The following is a 9674-nucleotide window of genomic DNA, read 5'->3' on the forward strand; positions in this document are numbered from 1 at the left end:
TCACAATCCCATGAGTTGACAAAACATGCTCTAGAGAGCAATGATGACTTGGGAACCCATGGATTGTCTTTCCAACCGCTCTCTTCGTGCAAAGACTTCGCGCATTTCTTCTACATGGCCCTCACTTAGCTATGGGTTATTTACAATTACATATTATATGCCCATCTTGCCATGTTCACTTTGCATGATATGCTAATTCATATGGCTTTACCATGCATTTGTTACCCATGCTTTTCATTACACATGATGATTGATTCTACTACTTGTATATGTATTTTCAAGCTTGGTGGAGATATTGCTTGTTATTGCCATGTTCCACTTATGACCCATGCCTATGATTATACTATGATCTTGCTTTGTGTTCGTGCTTGCGACATGTCATGTGCATTGCCTACGCCTATTATTTGCTCACATGACATGATTGCCATAATTTCCTCTAGTATGTTGCATCTTCACACTACTAGCTTGCACGACTTGATTACTATGATTGCTTGCCTTGTTGCATCACCGATGATTCATAGTTGCTCGCTTCATGCGGTTGATGACAACCATCTACATGCTTTGCACATGATTGTTATTGTTTCTTGTCATATATCTCCATATGTTGCCTCTCTCATGCTAGATTATTTGCCATGTATTGAGTGAAATTATGCCTTTAGTCTTGATAATGAGTTTGCCCCCATAGCATTCTCGCATATATTTGGAGATTTTGACATAATTCTTGTGAACCATGCTTGTCTTACCTCTTTGCACCATATACCTAGTGCCATGAATATAGCCATTGTTGCATCATATTATTCATGCACTCGTGTTTCTAATGGTTATGTGCAAAATAAGAGAACCATCATGACGGATGATGTGTTTATCTACCATGCGCATATGTTATTTGCTTTGTTTTGCGCATGTGTAGGATACTTGGACTTTGTGTCGACTTCCACTTCACGTGAGTTAACCATTCGAGCTATTGAGAGAGAACCACCTTCTACCACGATGATTCTACATCGCACTTGCTTGTGTTTTGGCATTGTGAAGGACGCACATGGACACGCCTTCAAGGTGACATCTTTCTTGAGCATGGATATTGTGGATCATACTACTTGTGTTGCTTGCAGCAAGAGACTTATTGGCCATCTTGGACCACTTGCTTTCACACATGTTAGAGATCTTGCTTCGACTTGTCATTTTCACCGTTCCATGCATCAGGATATATATACCTTGTGTGTTGCATCCAATTCTTGGATTACTTGCTCCTATCATATGTTTGGTTGCAACTTTGTCCCATTTCTTATCACATGATTGACTTGATTTCCTCACACATGATGAACAATTGCTCTTTCTATTGTGTTGAGTGCCACACTATCTTCACTACACCCTATGCACGTATTGCTTGGATTGTCTTGCACTTGATCCATGTGTTTAGACCTCACATCTTCTTTAGTGTTGTGAATGATTCATATGCCTACCATAGACCTTTCATTGAGCAATTTGTGAATGCTTGCTATGACCTCACAATTGCATACTTGTCCCCATGATATATTTGCTTGTGCTTGATTGATATGATTACATGCCATGTCACAGTCCTTTGTCACACCATATGCGTTGCATGATGAGGAAACTTGTTTGGTGAATCACCTCTTGAATGCTTGGTTTTGCACTAACGCTAACCACATTTATTTTTCCAATTGTTTGTTGTCCTTACTCCTTTTGAAGGAATCACTAGACGGTGCGACATTGGAGAGTGCCCATTTCGAGCTTCAAGACGACGAGTACTTGGTGAACATCCACTTCTACATGGCGAAGCCATCTCTTTCCCATGGTGATTTGGTTTTCGATCCAAGGTCGGATCTTTCCCAAGGGGGGGAGATGATGTGGAGCATCCTATGGACATCACCATGTCAAGAGTCTGTTCGGCGAGTGACACGTGCGACATCTACTTCATATACACAAAGGTTAATCATCTCCTTTACACATGCTCACTTGACCCCTTTGAGGATGGTATACGATTTGACACCCTCTCGTGTGCATGCATAGGTATTATCGGAGCTTCACAGGAGATGAGGAGGAGTGCAAGAGCCAAGGAACAACTACACCATCCGCGAGGGAAGCATGGAAGCAAAGACGGAAGAAGACGGAGCTGCTGAAGCTACAGTGGCCGGACATCCGGCGCCTGGGCAGCCGCGTAGGAGTTGCCGCAATAGACGGCCAAAAGCATTAGCGGTTGGACATCCGGCGGCCATCCCGGACATCTGGCGCCATGCCATAGCCCGGACATCCGAGTCATCCCAGAAATCCGGCATCGCCTATCCAGAGGAAGACAGATTCGGCCACTGCCAGGACGGACATCCGGCGAGTGCCCCGGACATCCGACGTCTCGCGAATAGCTGGACATCCGGCCCCCAGCCCAGACATCCGGTGCCTGCCTGCGCACATGGACAAGGCCCAAGGCCCATGTTTCCCTTTCCCACTTACCCCTTCGTGGCTTAGACTATAAATAGACATCCCCCTCCTCCATTCTAGGGTTAGCAAAGTGATAGCTCATTTGTATGTGAGCTTTGCTCCTACCTTCTCCTCTTGAGAGAGAGAGACTACTCCGTTGGAGGCCAAGACCTCCTCGGAGAATATCCCGAGGGATATCAAGACCCCTTCGGGACTATCTAGATCATCAAGCCCCCATCCCCTTTAAATTTGGGATGAACTCTACCTTGTATCTTTCCCTTTGTTGTTCATGTACCTTGTGGATCTAGTGTGTTTGATTGTCTAGTGAATGTGTGATTGGACTTGTTCTAGAGTGTTTACCCTTGTGATTTCTCCCCATTCTTCCCCGTGTTCTTCATGTTCTTCGAGGGAATCCACTCCAATCATGAAAGATCAGCCTGTTGGGGAACGTAGTAATTTCAAAAAAATTCCTACGCACACGCAAGATCATGGTGATGCACAGCAATGAGAGAGGAGAGTATTGTCTACGTACCCTCGTATACCATAAGCGAAAGCATTATGATAACGCGGTTGATGTAGTCATACGTCTTCACGGTCCGGCCGATCCAAGTACCGAATGCACGGCACCTCCGAGTTCAGCACATGTTCAGCTCGATGACGTCCCATGAACTCCGATCCAGTAGAGCTTCACGGGAGAGTTCCGTCAGTACAACGGCGTGATGACGACGATGATGTTGCTACCGACGCAGGACTTCGCCTGTCACACCCTAGCTAGTCATGCATTAGAGTGTTGCATCATGTTTACTCTTTCATCAGAAACTTGAAATGGGGATCTGTGCAACCCTCAGAATCATTTTGAAAATGATCCAAATAAAAATTTCTCCAAAAGGGTCCAAGAAAATGCTCATGTGGCTCTCTGAAAATATTGGACAGAGATAAAAATCAAACCAATATTTTTAAGAGCTCATAGGTATTTATTTTGGGCTTTTGGAATTAATGCATAAATATTTGCATTGGAAATATATTAATTATATATATTAATATATGTCCAAATATTATGCCATTTATAAAGGAGCTCTGGAATAATATATCTAGCTCCTGCAAAAATTGGCATAAGTTAAATAAATGATTTAATATATTTTTAAATCAAAACAAATGTCAAAAATTTGAAAACAGAAAAATAAACAAAGGGAGAAACTTACCTGGGCTCCTCCCTGTGCGGCCCAGCCAGCTGGCCGGCCCAGCCAGCAGGCGGCCCAGCCCGCCTCCCTCCTCTGTCGTCTTCGTCCTCGACAGAGGGAGGGGAGTGTGGCCGGCGCGCGCGCGCGCCACCGCGCCACGCCACCTCTCTCCCTGCCTGCCTGCCCTCCCCTCCTCGCTCGATGCCCCGGACGACGCCACGCCTCCCCCCTGCTCTCTCTCACTCTCCCCCAGCTCTCCCCTCCTCTCCCTCGCTCTCTCTCTCACACGGCCGAACACCACCGTCGCCGCCGTTCGCCATAGCAGCCATCTCCGGCCACCCCTCGCTCCCCCGACTAGCTCAGCGGCTCCGCCTCGACCTCCTCTTCCTCCCCACCGCTCCACGGGTCTCCGGAAGCCCTGCATCGCCGCCACGTTGCCGTTCCCCTCCTCGGGCTCCGACCACCGTCGCCGTCGATTTGCCGTCTCCAGCGCGTCCCCGAGCCCGCTTCGACGCCCACTGCAACCGTGGTGAGCTACGCCACCGTTTCCCCCTCTTCTCCCCCTCGTTCCCTCACCGCAGCCTCCTCCCCACCACGGCCGAACCTCCGCCGTCGCCGAGCTCGCCGTCGACGCAGCTCCGGTGACCATTTGGTCACCCCGGCGAGTCCAACGAGTTCGTAAGGCTCCATAGAGCATCCCTAGCGCCTCGCTTCGCTCGCCTTCGAGCTCCAACCCTATTTCCGTGCACGACCGAACCCCGGCGGCCGCAGCCGAGCTCGCCGCCGTCGACTCCGGCCACCTCAGGCTCGGCCACCACCACCATTCGACGCGCGGGATCAAGGGCTCTCCAACGAGCCCAAGCACAGCCTCGCCCGTGCCCTGTAGCGCGATCCCGCATCACGCCGCCGTCTCGGACCTCGCCGGCGTCATGTCGCCGGTGGGGTTTGACTTGTCCGACCTGGGGTTTGACCCCCCAGGGTCACTGACGCATGGGCCCCGTCGGCCAGGTGGACATCATTAGTGCTAACCACTGTTAGTTAACCCCCTGACACTGACCAGTGGGCCCCAGCGCCACTAACCCCTAATTAGGATTAAACTAACCCTGTTTAACCCCCCTGTCACTGACGTGTGGGCCCCACACGTCAGGTTTGACCTCAGCCAGCCACAGTTGACCACTGACGTCATGCTGACGTCATGCTGGCGCAATATTTATATTTCTGGATTTAAATTAAATCAGGAAATTCCAGAATATTATTTAAACTTCAAAAATTCATAACTTTTATTCTGTAACTCCAAATTGGACAAATTATATATGAAAAATGATCAGAAAAATCCAATCTATCCATCTGTACTATTTTCATGCATGATCAAACAAGTTAAATTGATGTTTTAAGCAGAACAAGGAAAAGCACTTTAAAAGGCCATTTTGAATTTGAAATTTGAATCCTTGATTCAAATTTGTTCAAACCCTTCTGGTTTTAGTTGCATTAGCCCAACACACTCATATTGCCATGTTTCATGCATGCATCATATTGTTGCACATTGTTTGGTGATGGTTGTGTATCGATGTCCCTTGCGACAGGTTCTGCCTCCGAGGAGTACCGTGATTACCCTAACGAAGAACCGTATCAGTGCATCGAACCATCAGGCAAGCAACCAACCATTTGATCATATCGATACAATCCCATGTTCTCGCTCCTGCTCTCTTTTACTGCATTAAGACAACGCGTTTCAAACTGCTGTGTGCTACGGTAGTTGAACCCATTTCCTCTGCATGACCTGTCATTGCCACAGTAACTAGATGAAACCCACTAGCATGTGTAGGAGTTGATTGAGCCATATGTATGTGTTGTTCCTACCTTGCTATGCCTGCTATGCTTAGAGTCGTGTCAGGTCTGGTTCATCTGGGTGATGGGCTAGAGTGAAATGATTATGTCGGTAATGAGAGTGGTGTGGTGAACACGATTTGGTAAAGGTATCGATGAGAGGCCATGTAGGAGTACATGGTGGGTTGTTTCATTGAAGCCGACCTTAAGCACTGAGATCTGTATGTGTGATTTAAGAATCAGCTACTACCATGCATTGGGCCCAAAACCAATGGACCCTCTCGGCTTCTTATTCACCCTAGCTCTCTGTCCAGGAGTTGCAAGTAGTTGCTGGTGTTTGTAGCCTACTGGAGGCCGTGGACAGCGCTGACCGTAGGGGTGGGCTGTGATGCGGTAGGTACGTGGCACGGTGTACCGAATACCCGTTAGGTATCTCGGGAACCCTGTTCACATCGTTCGGGGCCGTATGGGAAACCTCGGCCGGACTCCCTGCGGATGGAACCTGAATAGGCGATAAACCTGGACTAGAGGCTTAAGTGTTTAGGTAGGTCGTGGTCTACACCCACGTCGGCTTTCGCTTGAAGTCTGCCGAGCACATGTCGTGTGCAGACGCTAAGTGGTGGAAACATGTATGAAGAAGTACACCCCTGCAGGGTTATCATGATCTATTCGAATAGCCGCGTCCGCGGTAAAGGACTACTTGGTTGCCTATACAGTTCATAGACAAGTAAATGGAAACTGCTAAAAGCCTCAAGATAAGTGTGAGTGCCGAGGATGGCTCTTCCGTAGGAAGACGGAGGTGGATCCTCGGTAGTGTATTGAAGTGGTGAGTAGTGGACTCGTGTGCGCAAAATCATTTCAAGTTGGAGTATCGTAGGATAGTCTAGCCAAGAGTCAAAGCTGGCTTGCTGCAATAACTCCACCAACCCTTCTTGATAATATGCATGTATATAGGATCTGATGTAAGTCTTGCTGAGTACCTTTGTACTCATGTTGCTATAATCTACATTTTACAGAAGACGCTGCAACCCCTTCTGATGGGTTCTATGTAGACGTTGACATCAACGAGTAGGCTAAAGACCCAGGTGGTGACCTTGAGCTTGTGAAGGACCTTGTATTATAGCTAGGCTTCCCAAGCCTCTTTTATTTTACTAGTTGTCTGTACTCAGACAAGTTACTTCCGCTGCTGGTTTGTATGACTGTATGACTTGTATGTTGGGTCGTGAGACCCGTACCTTTGTGTATGTTATGTATGGCTCCCTGAGCCTTAAATAAAGTACTTGTGTCGTAGAGTCATGTTGTGATGCTTCGTTGTATTTGCACATATCGAGCATATTGTGTGTATGACTGAAATGCTTGGTATGTGTGGGATCTGACTATCTAGTTGTTTATCTTTAGTAGCCTCTCTTACCGGGAAATGTCTCCTAGTGTTACCGCTGAGCCATGGTAGCTCGCTACTGCTCTGGAACACTTAGGCTGGCCGGCATGTGTCCTTCTTCGTTCCTGTGTCTGTCCCTTCGGGGAAATGTCACGCTTTGAGTACCGGAGTCCTGTTAGCCCGCTACAGCCCGGTTTACCGGAGTCCTGCTAGCCCAGTGCTACAGCCCGGACCCACTTGCTGATGACCGACACGTTCGGAGCTGGGTCATGGATGCCTGTCCCTGTAAGTCTGTGCCATTTTGGGTTTACGACTAGTCATGTCAGCCCGGGCTCTTTATCATATGGATGCTAGCGACACTATCATATACGTGAGCCAAAAGGCGCAAACGGTCCCGGGCAAAGGTAAGGCGACACCCGTGGGAATACCGTGCGTGAGGCCGCAAAGTGATATGAGGTGTTACCGGCTAGATCGATGTGACATCGAGTCGGGGTCCTGACAGCGTTGGCATCAGAGCCGGACTGCCTGTAGGTTCTCCAAGCCAAACTGGTCGATGTTGAGTCTAGAAATTCTTTAGTTATATGTAGGGGAATTGTTTGTGGGTTGGAACGTAAGGCTCTTTTACTCCTTTATCTTATGACATTCTGATCTGAGTCAGTCCATTCTTCCACCCGGGGGTTAAGGAATTAGGACCTATTCTCTCTATCAGGATCACGTGTTACTAATCAGTAGTACCTTATAAGTTTGATGGATACAAGCCTAGTTCAGTTCTACTACCACATTATGTTGCTGGGATGGTCTCAGAACTTTGATATGATGATGTTGAATGTGTACGAAATCCTTTGTCAAATGTCTCAAATCCTTCTTGAGCATTTACAGCTGTTATGCTGCCGAAATTTTGCTAGAAATTCTAATGCCCTTGCATTATGATTGTGCTTTCAGATGGCCACTCGCGACCTCAATCAAGTGGTTCGCCTGACTCGATGCCTAGATGTACCCGGCCATACTGCCAAGTTGGTCAGGGTAATGACTGAGGCTGGATACCGCTGGTATCCTGAGTACACAGTCGAAGAGCAATTCCGAGACTTTAATCAAAGCCAGTATCTCTGCACTGTCAGGATATTTCCATCTTATCCTGGATCCACCGAGCCTCTTCACTGCTCCTATGGACTCGGGGTTACTATTGAGATGGCTGTGCAGGACGCCGCCTACTCTATGATGACCATTATGCGAGTCAGATCTGGTCTATTTCGGGACTCTGATTTCCGGTATATGCCAGGATCACTTCCGGGAGCACAAGGGTATCTCCAGGCTATCTATGCTGACCCCACTCAGGAGGATTCACGGACTCGCACCACTGCTGAGATGCTCGAGGATAAGGACCGTGAAAATCGGGCCTTAAGGTTAGAGCTCTTCAATACCCGTGCTGACCACTGGGCCACCTTGACTCGGTTCGCACCGGCGGTGCAAGCTGGATATTCAGATATGCGCGATCTCTATCCTGTGAGATCTGCTCTGCCAGACGTGATGGTTTGGCGTGATGTAGGAGGCATCACCCCACCTCGCGGTCCCCGCAGGCCACCGTCTGTTGGTCCAAGGCCTCATCCTAGCCCCTATGGTCCACAAGCTCCGCGAGATCGTCTGTTTCCGGATGATCATGTTGAGCTTCCAGGCTATGGAGGTGACTTCTACGAGGACTACTATGGATCGGTCTGAGTTAGTGGTAGTATCACTAGTTCGCACTAGCTGTGTCTTCTATCGTCCCGCGTGACTCGTGGGATATGACCTAGTTTGTACTCTTTCCGGAGGTGTAGAAAAATAATGTATAGGAGCTTGGAATGCCTCCGATGAGATGTAATCCTCTTTTCACCGTAATAGTACTTTGTTTGGTCTTGTACTAAACCCTGTATGGTGTGTATGACGATGGAATAAAGAAGCAGTTTCTGTATCTACCATGTCATACGGATGATCATCTTGCATTTCGAGTTATTCCTTACATTTCTATCCTTTGTCGGAATTTTATCATTCTGACTAAATCATTGTCTTGTTTACCTAGGATGGTCAACACGCGCGCTAACCCTGCTTCTCAAGAGCAGGCCGAAGGCAGTGAAGGCAGGAATGAAAATCTGCCTCATCCTCCTTCACTAGCCGAGGTTATGATGGAAGCTGAGAGAAACAAGCGGGAGACCAACCGTTTGTTGGAGCGTATTGAACAGAATACAGCACACCATCAGAGGACTAACGTGGTGTCACTCAATGATTTCATCAAATTACATCCACCCACGTTCCACCACTCCGTCGAGCCTCTCGACGCTGATGACTGGCTTCGCGGTATTGCTCACAAACTGCGTTCCGCGCTGGTAGCGGAGGCTGACAAGGTCACCTTTGCTGCATATCATCTTGAAGGCCCCGCTAGTCTATGGTGGGAAAATTATGGAGCTATGCGCCCGGTGGGCCATGTCACTACTTGGGCTGAATTCAGCGAGGCTTTCCGTGAACATCACATTCCGGAGGGTCTCATGGACCGTAAACGTGAAGAATTTTGCAGTTTCACCCAAGGCCGACTTTCTGTGGATGTTTACAGCAGGGAGTTTGGTAATCTTGCACGATATGCAACTGAGGAAGTGTCTACCGATGCCAAGAAGCAAGCAAGGTTCCGTAAGGGCCTTAGTCCTGAGCTTCGCCGCGACCTCCGTCTGCATGAGTGCACATCTTTTCAGAAACTTGTCAACAAAGCCATCAGTGCTGAAACTGGTCAGACTGACTATGACGCAACACGCAAGCATGGCCGTGACATGGGTTCCTCATCCGGTGCTGGTCCTCAGAAGCGCCGCGTGTGGGTGCCCAACACC

This window comes from Triticum dicoccoides, chromosome 6A (genome assembly GCF_002162155.2).
Source record: "Triticum dicoccoides isolate Atlit2015 ecotype Zavitan chromosome 6A, WEW_v2.0, whole genome shotgun sequence".
Lineage (NCBI taxonomy): Eukaryota > Viridiplantae > Streptophyta > Magnoliopsida > Poales > Poaceae > Triticum > Triticum dicoccoides.